Source organism: Empidonax traillii, unplaced genomic scaffold (assembly GCF_003031625.1).
Source record: "Empidonax traillii isolate 1590-97213 ecotype Southwest subspecies unplaced genomic scaffold, ASM303162v1 scaffold1848:size55499, whole genome shotgun sequence".
Lineage (NCBI taxonomy): Eukaryota > Metazoa > Chordata > Aves > Passeriformes > Tyrannidae > Empidonax > Empidonax traillii.
The window spans coordinates 43,408-55,499 of record NW_020957041.1 but is presented as its reverse complement, the minus strand read 5'-3'; the positions used below and the strand labels follow the sequence as shown (position 1 = coordinate 55,499).

General features: G+C 53.0%; 2 pseudogenes; both read right to left on the bottom strand.

Moving 5' to 3' along the window:
• Positions 1–3,878: 3,878 nt before the first annotated feature.
• LOC114071112 lies at positions 3,879–5,919 on the bottom strand (annotated as a pseudogene).
• Positions 5,193–12,092, bottom strand: part of LOC114071110 — a 15,620-nt pseudogene continuing 8,720 nt past the window's right edge.

Sequence of the window (12,092 nt, the reverse complement as noted above, 5' to 3'; positions counted from 1 at the left end):
GGGGGCACTGGGGGCACTGGGGGGCCCTGGGTGCACTGGGGGGCACTGGGGGCTCTGCGGGCACTGGGGGGCACTGGGGGCACTGGGGGGCCCTGGGGGCACTGGGGGGCACTGGGGGGCACTGGGGGCACCGGGGGGCACTGGGGGCACTGGAGTTCCCTGCCCATGGGCACACATGTCCCCTGTGTCCCCTGCTGGATCCTGGGGGTCACCCCGTGCCCATGGGGGGTGGCCTCGAGTGGGGGGGTTGTGTTGTGGGGCTGCACGTGGCAGCCAGTGCTCCCCATTCCCCCTCCCAGTGCTCCCCATTCCCCCTCCCAGTGCTCCCCATTCCCCCTCCCAGCACTCCCCATTCTCCCTCCCAGCGCTCCCAGTACCTCCAGGGCCACTTTATTCCCAGTTCCTCTCCATTGCTCCTCCTACACCCCCCCTCACCGCTCTCAGTACCCCCAGGGGCTTCCCATCCCCCCTGCCCAGTACCCCCAGTGCTCCCAGTGGCCCCACATTCCCCTTCCCAGTGCTCCCACTACAGCCACTGTATCCCCCCTCCTGCTTCCTGGGCCAGGGGGGCACAGGGCCCCTTTCCCTGGCTCTGGGCCCCAAATGCAGCTTTTTGATCCAGCTGGGAGAAAAGGTGTTTATTTGTTCAGCTCTCACCCCCCGGTCCAGAAGGTTCACTGGGGGAGGGGGGAGTGGGAAGACAGGAGGGGGGGCAGGAAGAGGGAAGGGGCAGCGCTCCAAGAGTTTCAGCCCCCCCGAGATTTGGGGGGGTCACATCTCCCCGGCAGCAATTTGGGGCCAAATCAGCCATTTCCAGAGGGAAAAAGCTGCAGTTTTCCACAGTCTGGGGGAAGTTGGGGGGGGGAGGGGGAGGGCAGGGGGTCACTGGGTGTTGCAGACAGAGGGGGAGCACGGGGGGTGGTGGGGGTGGGTTATGAAGGGCTGGGGAGTTTATAGGGGAATCTGTGCCCCCCCACATGACAACCACCCTCTGTCACCCCCTCGCTTTCACCCCATTCCATGGGGGCTTCCCACCCAAGGGAGGATCCTGGGGGGCTGCAGACCCAGGGGGGCTCCCAGAGGGGATGGGGGACCCCAGCTTGGGGCATCCCAGGGGTCACAGTGCCCCACTGTGGGCAGGGGGGTGGGCAGGGAACCCCCCAAAACAGGCGTCTCCTGGATGTGTCACTTCTGGGACAGGGACCCACCCTACCATGTGTGCTGGGACCCCCCCAGAACTGCTGTTGCCCGGGACAAAACCCACCCTGCCCACCCCCCACCCCCGTGTGACTCACAGCCTAAACCGCCTCTTCTTCTGTTCCAGGTAAGAGAAAGTGAAAATGCTGGGGATGGGGGGGGGGCACAGCTGGACACCCCCATCTCCCACAGCATCCCCTTTTCCCCCCCGGGGTCCCCCCAGCCCGTTACCTGCTGAGGTGCCCCCTGTGCTCACCAAGATGGGAACTTGGAGGTGGGGGGAGGCAGAAATCAGGAAAATAAGTGAAAAAAAGCCACACCAAGAAAAAGGGTTTTTCTCCTGGAAAGGGCTGATTTGGCCTCAAATTACTGTCGTGGAGGGGCTGAAGCTGTTGGGGGGCTGCCCTCTCTGTCCCGTTCCCTCCCCCACACCCCTTGCCAGGGGGTTTCTGTACTGGGGGGGTTGAGATCCTTTGGGTTTATTGGATTTTTGGAGAAAACACATCCCAGACTTCTCCATTGTTGCTCCCCCCTCGATGATCCAACATGGAAAGGGCAGCTTGGGAATGGACCTCCCAGCAGGAAGAAGCTCAAAAACTACTAATCCTGGAAGGCAGTGCCATCAACCTTCGGGGCCAATCCATCCCCCAGCCCCACCCCCAGTGCCGTGGGGATCTGCAGTCCCTGCTCTGCCCACCCAGATGAGGCAGCAGCACCTGAGGGTCCCACCCGCCCCTCGGGGTTTGATTCTCACAGCTTTAAAGCTGCTGCAAAGCCATTTCCTGCCTGGGGGGGAAAAAGGCCTGTTTGTGGTCAGCTGAGCCCTGCAAGGAGCAGAAAAACACAATTTGGCCCCAAGCAGGGGTTCTGCAAAGGCCTTGGATGGCTTTTGTGTCGTACTCAGACATGGACCCCAAGGAGTGTGGAATGATGGAATCAGTTTTACAGTTCTCAGCTGGTTTATACACCCCGTTACATCAGCAGTAAATGCCTGTTAGTAACTTTTCCCTGTATCTACTTTTTATTCAAGCCTTTGCTGCCCATGAGAAAAATACTCCCAAGCAGTTTCCTCCACACAAGGACACATCTCACCACCTCCACGTTCACCTTGCCAAGTTCCCCTTCTAAAAGTTCCTCCCAGGGTCAGAGAATCTCGGTTCCCTACAGGTTTTCACGGCAGGGGGGTCGGGAAGGAGCCAGTGGGTTGGCCCTGGGTGGGGGTCAGGAACCCACTAAAGCTCCTCTCTCAGTCCCCTCTGCAACTGAGGAGAGAAAACAGCAAAGGGTTCAATGAGCTGAGAGAAGGACTGGGAGAGATCACTCCCTGATCACCACCATGGGCAAAACAGGCTCAGAGTGGTTATATTAATTAAATATATTACCAAAAAAGGCAGAGCAGGAGAATGAGAAGTGAAACAAATCTCCAAAACACCTTTCCCCACCCCTCCTTCCTTCCAAGGTCTCCCTCCTCCCAACCCAGCGCTATATAAATATTATATAAAAATCTATTAAAACATCTAAATATCTGTAAAAATGTATTAAAATAGATAAAATAGAGAAATATATTTATGTACAATAATACTTTAATATATTTTATGTGCAATATAATAGTTTTATAATACATTATACTTCATATATTTCTAATTATATAAATATATTTTCTATTTATATTATATAATACTTTACTTTTATTTTATAATATTTTATATTTAGAAATATTGCATATATCTAATTTACAAATTTATATATAAAGAGTAAATAACAATCTCAGAAGTCGTGTAGAGGTCTGATAATAAATCAATTATAGAGGTAATTTTTCAGTTCAGTTTTGATTTTTCAGCAGGTCTTTTTCCTTTGGGGAATTTCTAAAATATTCTCAAATTGAAACAACCATCTGTTAAAATAAATAGTTGTTTCTGATCCTTTGACTGATATAATTTAATATTTATTGATTTCATATGGAATAATTAATTTCTTCATCTTTGTAATCAGCAAGATCGAAGAAGGAACCGGTGGGAGGTAAATTCTCCCTGAAATTTAATTTTAAAAAGTTTAATATAATTAATTTCTTAAAAATATAAAAAAAAATTATTTACATTTATTGAAGAAAAAGGATTGAAAATTGTCAAGGAAATATAATTAAAGTTTTTGAATTAATTTTAAATTCAAGGTTTTAGATCCTACAGAGAATGTAGATGGGAAAACCGGCACTCTCCTCAATTTCACCCTCCTTTTTTAGGACTTTTTTGAGGAAAACCAAAGAATTCTGCAGGGAAAAGTGGATTTGGGGTTGTGCCCCCTCCCTCTGGCAGGTGCAGCAGGATCTGCTCGCCCTCGGTGCCCCCTCCCTGTGCCCGGAGCTGGCGTGGAATTCCCGCTGCAAACAGCACCCAGAGGGGGGCCTGGATGGTTCCAGCCCCCTGGGCCCCCTCAGCTCTCTGGGGACACCCCCCCTTCCTTCAGGCAATTTGGGGTCTCCCCAAATCTTTTCTCTCTGTCCCCCCCATCCCCAAATTTGGGGTATCCCCAAATCCCTGTGTTCCCCCCAAGCTCCCTGGGCCCCCTCAGATCACTGGGACCCCTCTCCCAGCATTCCAGGACTCCCAATCCCTCTCCACCCCCCAGTCCTGCACTGTCCCAGGGTCCCCCCATGCCCCCAAACTTTTGGAGAAAACAGGAAATTCAGGCAGAAAATGCCACGTTTTTGCAACTCTTTGCCGTGTGGTTTCAGGAAGGGATAAAGGTCATGCCACAAAAAGCAAAATATGGGAAAACCCACCAAAGTCAAGCCTTGCCCTGCATTCCAATTTGCTGCCGTTGTGTTGTGTGGGATTATTTAGGGGAAAAATGTGAGGAAAAGTCTCTGGGGAGGAATTTTGGGATCCGACCCCAAGTCCTGCAGAGGTCCCTCCCTACGCTGGACGCGGCGGGACCCCGGTGAGTTCCCGGCACTGCTCAATCCCCGCGCTGACCCCGGTGACCACGCGGGTTTGTGCCCACCCGGGGACCCCCACGCTGTGCTGGAATCCATCCCGGAGTTCCCGGTGGAGCCGGGCTGTGAATGGCACCCAGAGGTGCTGCCGGTGCCCCCGGAGCACCGCGGCGCATTCCCAGCACGCCGGCACCTCCTCCCGCACCTCGTGGGGCCCGTGGGGGCACCAACTGGGCCGAGCTGGGGCCCCCACCCAGGGCAGGGAGGTGACATCGCCCATGGCCCAGCCCGTCCCGCCGAGCACCAGCGGGGCCGCCCAGAGTCTCCGTTCCGCGTCCTCGGAGAGCTCCAGGGCCGCGCTCAGGTTGTGGGCGACGCCCACGATGGACACATCGGACGGGCCTGTCTTGACCACCAAGAACTTGGTACCACTTGTACCAAACCTCCTCCCCTCCCAGCGCCGCGAAAAGCGCCCGGTGCTCCTTGGACACCTTTCCCAGCCTGTCCGGGCTCCGACGTCGGCCGATGGGCAGCTCTCCACGGCGTTTTCCGGGACGGTGCCGAAGGAATCGCCCACCCAGTCCAAGGCCTTGAAGCCGCCGGCGTTGACCAAGATGTTGAAGCTGGGGGTTCGCTGGGGGTTCGCTCCTCCCGTCCCCCCCTCGGGAAGTGGCAATAGGGGCCCCTGAGGGGGTCGTAGGAGCCGGAATTGCAGCCGTGACGCGTCGTGGAACACACGAACTCCGGGAGGCCCATCCGGCGGTTCCGGCTGGACACGGCGTCGGGGGGCAGGAGGCCTCGGAAGGGCTCCCAGCGCAGGTGGGAAGGGGGGTCCTGGTCTCACATTCCTGGTGGGAATGCCTGAGGAGGTGATGGGGGGGGGGGAATTGGAAAAAGGGGAGGAGTTTTCGGGAAAAGGAAGGAATTCTGTCCCAGGCTGGAGGGATGTTCTGGAAGAGGTGGGTTGGGTTGGGATTGGGGTCAGGGGTTGGTGACTGGGCTATGGGAGAGGACAGGGAGGGGATTAGGGTGCAGTGGGAGAGGGTTGGGGGGCACTGGGAGGCACAGGGATAGACTGGGAGAGAAACTGGGATCACTGGGAGGGGATTGGTGGGCACTGTGAGGAACTGGAATATACTGTGAGGGAACTGGGATGTACTGGGGGAGAACTGGCATCACTGGGTGGGAACTGGGAGGGGCTGGGCATGAAATGGGATTTATTGGAAGGGGAACTGGGGTCACTGGGAGAGGACTAGGGGGCACTGGAATAGACAGGGTTGGGACTGGGATATACTGAGAGGGAACTGGGATATAATGGGAGGGGATTGGGGGGAACTGGGAGGCATTGGGACATACTGGGAGGGAGGGAACTGGGAGGGACTGGAAGGGACTGGGAGGGCCCAAGACTCACTGAGGGCATCCAGGAGGCTCCTTCCTGGCACTTCCACTGCTGGATTTCCCAAAATTCCCAGAATTCCAAGGCCAAGTAAGAGGAGGAAGATCTGGGGGAGGACCATGGGAGGCGTCACCTCCTCCCATTCCAATTACCACATCCCAAATTCCCCTTTCCCCAGATTTTTTAGACTGAAATCCCCCAAATTCCTTGATTTTGGATTTAATTCAATTAATTTAATTTCATTTTGAATTTTATTTTAAGAATTAATTTTTTTCTGGAGCTGGGAATAAAAAATCCCTTTTTTCACACTGAAATGCTTCAAAATTTCCCAAATATCCCCAAATCCTGAGCCCAGCCATACCTGGAGCAGTGACATCATATCAGATCTCTGGAACCTGTGGAAAAATCTGGAAATTTAAACAAAAATCACATTAATTTCAGCAGCCCTGGGGCCATGACCCCTCAAATCCCACATTTTGGGGTCCCCTTCCCAAATGTCACATTTTGGAGTCTTCCCCTCCAAATTTTAGGATCCATCCCTCAAAAATTTGGTATTCCCCTTCCACAAAACCCATTTTGGGGCTCCCCACCTCTAAATTTTGGGATCTCCCTTCCCAAAATCCAAATCTTGGCAGTTCTTATTTCCCAAACCCACATTTTGGGTTCCCCAATTCCCAGGTCCATATTTTGACATTCCCCCTTTTCCAAACTCCACATTTTGGGGTTCCCTCCCTCCAAATTTTGTATTCCTTTCCCACATCCAAATTTTGGGGCTCCTAGACTCCGTATTTTGTGGTCCCCCTTCAAACTCCAAATTTTGGGGTCTCTAATTCCCAGATTCCATGTTTTGGGTTCCCCTGTTCCCAAACGCTAAAATATGGGGTTCCCTTGTTCCCAAAAATGCACATTTTGGGGTCTCTCCCTCAAATTTTGGGATCCCCCTTCCCAAAATCGACATTGTGGGATTCCTCTCTTTCCAAATATATATTTTGGGGTTCCTCAGCTCCAAATTTTGGGGTTCCCCCTCCCAAACTTCTCATTTTGAGGCTGCTGAATTCCCAGATCCACATTTTGGGTTCCCCCCTCCCCTGCTGCAAATTTCAGGGTCTCACCTCCCAGAATCAACATTTTGGGGTTCCCAGCTCCATATTATGGGGTCCCCCCTCACCTCTGATCCCAATTCCACATAAAATCCCTTCTCTTTGCTTGTTTTCAGTCCTTCTGAGGGGTTTTCTATGATGTTTGAGCCCTGGAAAGTCCCCCCCAAACAGGAAAAACGTCAAAAAATGTAGAAAATGTAAAAAATGTAAAAAATGTAAAAAATAAAAAGGGAAGTGGGATTTTGTGAGTGATTTGTCTGCATTTTGGGGACTACTCACTTCACTTTTCAGGGGTTGTTTTTAAATTGGAGTCCCAGAGTTGTGCTGGAGCCCCAAAACACAGCTTGGAAATAGAAGTTTTTGAGGAAAATCCCTAGAGTTCCTGTTTGTTTCCCAGTGGTGAATTAAAAAGATAGCATTTTTAAGAATAATCTTTGTTTTCTTCTCAAAAGTGGCAAAGTCTCTGGGACCCCAAAAATCAGCTTGAAGATCACAAGATCAGCCAAAGACCCAACAAATGACCCCAAAGACCCCAAAACTCAGCCCAGTCATCTCAAAAATGAGGCAAAAATGAGATAGAAGACCCCCAAAGACTCTCAAACTCAATTCAAAGACCCGGAAAATGAGCTAAAAGACCCAAAAAAATCATCCCAAACACCCCCAAAGTGAGCCCAAAATCCCCCAAATCAGCCCAATCAGCCCCTAAATGAGCTGAAACACCCCCCAAATCTGTCCAAAGACCCCAAAAATGATCCAAAATACCCCTCTTATCAGACCAAAGAACCCTAAAATGAGTCTGAAGTCCCCAAGATGGGCCAAAAGATACCCACAATTCACCCAGCCCCCCCAAAACTGAGCCCAAAACACCCACAAATGAGCCCGGAGACCCCAAAAATCAGCCTAAACCATCCAAAAAATGGGTCCCAAGACCACATAAATCAGCCCAAGGGCCACAAAAATGAGACCAAAGACCCCCAAGATCACCCAAACATCCAAACATGAGCCCAAAGACCCCCAAATCCCCCAGGGTCACCTGCCTGCACCTGTGGGGGGTCTGTCTGTGAGCCCCTGGGTCTGTCTGGAGTGGGATGTGTCGGGTCTGGGCAGGACCCACGAGCTGCTTGGGGGGTGTCTGCATTTACCAGGGCAGGGCTGGGAGAGGGGGGTCTGGAGTGGGGTGAAAGGGAGGAAAATAGGGAAAAAAATAGAAATAAAGAGAAGAAAAAGCCCCAGGGCGGAGTGGGGGAGGGAACAGCCCTGGAGCCTCCCAGAGCCCCCAGGATTCCCCTGGAAGGCTGCACCAGATTCTGGTCAGCCCAAAAGTTGAGGCCACAGGGAAGGAGATGTGATCCATGTGCCCACCCAGCTGTTCCCTCTCCCCCAGGACCCCCATTCCCATGAAAACCCCATTCCCATGGTAACCCCATTCCCATGGTAACCCCATTCCTATGGTAACCCCATTCCCATGGTAACCCCATTCCCATGGTAACCCCAATCCCTAGGACCCCCACTCCCATGGTAACTCCATTCCTATGGTAACCTCATTCTCTAGGACCCTCATTCCCTAGGATTCCCATTCCCATGGTAACTCCATTCCCATGGTATCCCCATTCCCATGGTAATCTCCTTCCCTAGGACCCCCATTCCCATAGTAACCCCATTCCCTAGGACCCCCATTCCCATGGTAATCCCATTCCCACAGTAACCTCATTCCCTAGGACCCCCTCCCTGGCACCTGCATCCCAGGACTCCAATCCCCTTAATCCCATCTCCCAGGCCCCTCATTCCCTCAGATCCCAGTGGGAGCTTCAAGGGGTGTCCTGGAGGGCAGGAAGCCACTGGAATGGGCAAGATTAAGTGGGAAAGGGCAAGGATGGGTGGGAATGTGGGGAATGGGGAGGATCCTTGACCTCACAAAGGACTCAGGGCCCTCATTGGGGCACTGGGGTCAGGGGGGAAACTGGTCTGACTGGGGGAGACTGGGTGTGCAGGGAGCCCAGTGGGCCTTCATGCAACTTTATCCCATGGGATTAAGGATGGCAAAGCAAATACATTTATATAAATATACAGGGTTTATTCTGATAATGATTAGACAAAAAGGTCTTAATCTGAATTATTTACTACACCGTGTAGGAGCTACAAGTACAGTAGAGCACAGAGCACTGGGAAGCAATACTGGAGCAATTACAATGAAATGGCAAAACCAAGCACAGCTGGATGTGACTCACCCAGAACAACAACTGTGGCTACAGGAGTGACCTTGAGGGGCGTCCCCACTCTGAGGAGGAACCTCCACGCTACAAGACGGGACAATTCAGCAGATCCTTCCACTAAAATTTGGGCTTTTATAGTACAAAGTGCAGGTCTGTCAGTCAGGTGTGTCCACGCTGTGCCAGCTCAGCAGCTTTGCAGAAGTTCTCAGTGGTGTCACTTGTTTCTTCTTTTACCTGGTGATTTTCCCAGCTCTGCCATGTCTTCCCTCTCAAATTTTGGGATCAGTGAGTCCAGCTGGTTCCAGCATCACTCGACCCCAAGAGCAGCAGGACTCTACTTCTCCATTCCCCACTGGGGGCTTGGCAAACAGTGCATTGTTTGAGTCGGTTTTCCCCACTCCAGGCTACAGGTTCCCTGGGATGTCACATTGGATAAACCAGTTACACCAGTCCCATTTTATTGGAGAATAAAACCAGTTAAACCAGTTAAAGCAGTTACATTGGAGAATTAAACCAGCTACACCAGTTAAACTGGTTCCATTAGAGAATTAAACCACTTAGAGAAGTTCCACTCGAGAATTAAACTCGCTAAACAAATTAAACCAGTTCACTTGTAGAATTAAACTGGTTAAACCAATTGAACCAGTTCCATGCCCCTTCGTGTGCCCAGGGCGCCTCCCTCAGGTGGCAGCAGGTATTGCACCCCAGGCACCTGTGCCAGGTGTGTCCCCGCCACGGATATTCCCGGGCACATCCCAGAATTATCCATCTTTAAGGGTGTACCAAATCCCGATGGTTTAGGGGTCTATTTGCAACCCGAAATACAATGGGAAGGAAGGGGCGGGGCTTGGGAAGTGTCTGAGAGAAACCTCAGGTTCTGATTTCTGGGAAGTCACCCAGGATCGGTGATGTTGGTGCTGGAGGTCACTGCCGGTGGGGAACGGCCCTGGCTGTGCTGAAAACACAGAACTGAGGAAAGTCTGGAGCTGAGGAAGAGATTCCAGAGCTGAGAAGATCCTGTGTGAGGATGGGGGGTTCCAGATCCACAACAAGCCCTGGTACATCACCTTGGGAATCCCAGATGAGGAGGAAAGAGCAGGGGGACACCCAGTCAGAGCAGGGACCCTTGGGGACCAGGAGGGGAGGCTGAAGTGAGATCACCTCCCCAGGTGGGATCACCTCCCGGGGCTGGGAGCATCTCCCTGGGGTTGGTCCATCTCCCACTGCTCCCAGCACCTCCCAGTGGTCCCACCATCTCCCAGTGTTGGTAGGACAGTTTTCCAGTGATCCCACTATCTCCCACTGATCCCACCCCTTGGTTTCCCCCCGCCCAGGACCTACTTCTGCAGTGGCTACAGCTCTGTCCCCCCTGGCCCCTCAGTGCCCCCAGCTCCTCCAACATCTGCCAATTCTCCAACAGCTCCCTGTTCTGGGGCTGTTCTGGGGCTGCAGGATGGTCCTGGTCTACAACCTTCAGCTTGGCCACATCTACTTCCTGACCCCATGGACTACAACAAGTTCTCCATGGAGCTGGGCAGGGAGCTCTCCCTGAGCAAGTCTCACCTGGACAGGTTGGAGAACACCTACAGCCCCACATCCCTGGGGAAAACAGTCCCCCAGCTGCCCTCCCTGAGGGCTCTGCCTCCCACTGCATCACCCTGGACATCTGCCAGGGGAACGTCCCGTTGGGCATCGGCCACTGTGACCCTGCAGGGTCTCCTGACACCAACAGCCCACCGTGACAACGTGCCCCAGGAACCAAGCACAGCCCAGGTATTAAGGGAAGGTTTAGCTCCAAAGTCAACCCCCTAAAATCCAGTGCTAAGTCACAAGGGGTGGAAAGGTGCAGGATCCTGTCTCCTGTCTGACACACCAAAGGCCTGATGCAAGCACAGGTGCCCAGTAGGCTCTTCACACAGTTGTAACTTTCTTTTCCTAACTCTCTTCCCCCCAAACCTGTGTGAAAGAACGCCTTGAAGTTTTAAACGACTTGCAGTTATGCTCCTTGAGAGAAAATTCCTCTGTTTAGACAAAACAGCCCAAGGGAAGGACAAAGTGTAAAGATCCCCACACTAAACCTCTCCTAGACTTCAGCTTTCCAACTGAGCAAAGTTGGAAAAAAAGCAAAGTGAGCAAAACCAATTCTGTAACAATTTATTTTCTCTCCTCCTCACCGAAATCTTCCATTCTCAGCCCTTTTTCCCACAGGCACAACAGGGCTTTACGGAAACAAAGGTACCCTGGGACATTTCAGAACCCCATGGAATCAAGGGGCCATTTGACAGTGGGGAACTTGATTGGATCAGGGGACCACTGTGACACTGCAGGGCCTCATGGAACCAAAGGAACACAGGGAGACTGTGGAATCTCATGGAACCAAAGGAACACAGGGAGACTGTGGAATCTCATGAAACTAAAGGGCCACTGTGACACTGCAGGGCCTCATGGAACCAAAGCAACCCTGAGACATTCTGGAACCTCACGAAACCCATGGGCCATTCAAAGAATCACAGAATGTTGGAAGCTGAAAAGGACCCACAAGGATCATTGAGTCCAACTCTATCCTGCACAGGACCATCCCCAGGCATCACACCATGTGTCTGAGGGTATCATACAGATACTTCTTGAGCTCTGGCAGCCTTGGGGCTGTGCCCACTGCCCTGGGGAGCCTGTTCAGTGCCAACCACCCTCTGGGGGAAGAACCTTTCCATGAGATCCAACCTGAGCCTGCCCTGACACAGCTCCAGCCATTCCCTGGGGGCTGTCCCTGCTCCCCCCAGAGCAGAGCTCAGTCCTGCCCCTCCTCTGCCCCTGCCCAGGCAGTTGGAACTGCAGGGAGGTCTCCCCTCAGTCTCCTCTGCTCCAGCTGAACACACCAAGTGCCCTCAGTGTCCCCACACGCCTTCAAATCCAGGCCCTTCCCCATCTCTTTGCCCTCCTTTGGACACTCTCCAATGGCTCAATCTCTCCCTTCCATTGTGTCCCCCCAAACTGCCCCAATCTTGCAGGTGAGGCCGCCCCAGGGCAGAGCAGAGCGGGACAATCCCCTCCCTGCTGCCCCCAGGACAGGGATGTCCCTCCTGGCTGCCAGGGCACTGCTGACTCAGGGACAACTGGCACCCACCAGCACCCCCAGGGCCCTTTCCCAGCTCTGCTTCCCAGCCTCTCATTCCCAGTCTGTCAGTCCATCTGGGGCAGAATCTGGCCCTTCCCCCTGTTGAACTTCCTATGGTTGGTGATTCCCAGCCCCTGAA